At 46.0% G+C, this 530-nt stretch overlaps 1 protein-coding gene across 1 annotated transcript in view; it reads left to right on the top strand.

The window, feature by feature from the left end:
• Nucleotides 1-530, top strand: part of LOC107757390 (glutathione peroxidase 7) — a 13,958-nt gene that overhangs the window by 11,059 nt on the left and 2,369 nt on the right. The window lies entirely within an intron of this gene.

The following is a 530-nucleotide window of genomic DNA, read 5'->3' as shown; positions in this document are numbered from 1 at the left end:
TAATTTTAGTTTCGTTTTTGAATTTGGCCAGCGGTTATGAAAACATGAATGGTCATTTATTTTAATGCAGTACGCTGTTGCCCTTTCTATGTAAATATCAGTCAAATCATGTAATGTAAATGTCGTAGTCTTGCTCGAGACTAAAAAAACGAGTTGAAAGCGTACCGAGCCGCGGAAGAGACACTGTTTCTCAAGCGCTTTCCGCGAGCGCGATTCGAGACGGAGTGAAACACAGACAAATGCGTTTCATTCATTCGTTCATAACCACTCATAACCAACCCCCTCCCCCGCCCCTGCCAACACAGTTTTGCGTAAGGCCCCTAGAAGTCTAGGATCGGCACTACGTCTACGTGCTTGGAATGGGGATTCTACCCATACATATCTATGGGTACAACAATGCGCATGATGCGCTTGACGGTCGTCAAGGATACGCAGCGCGAATGTGGGCAGCCACACCATCGTTTTCGAAAGTCTCAGTTTCAGGCCCTGTCCACACGAACGCAGTTATTTTTAAAACCGCAGCTTTTTCT

This window comes from Sinocyclocheilus rhinocerous, unplaced genomic scaffold, assembly GCF_001515625.1.
Source record: "Sinocyclocheilus rhinocerous isolate Xijiao unplaced genomic scaffold, SAMN03320098_v1.1 scaffold3248, whole genome shotgun sequence".
Taxonomy (NCBI): Eukaryota; Metazoa; Chordata; class Actinopteri; order Cypriniformes; family Cyprinidae; genus Sinocyclocheilus; species Sinocyclocheilus rhinocerous.
Note: the sequence above shows the minus strand (reverse complement) of the source record. Positions and strands in the feature narration are given on the sequence as shown.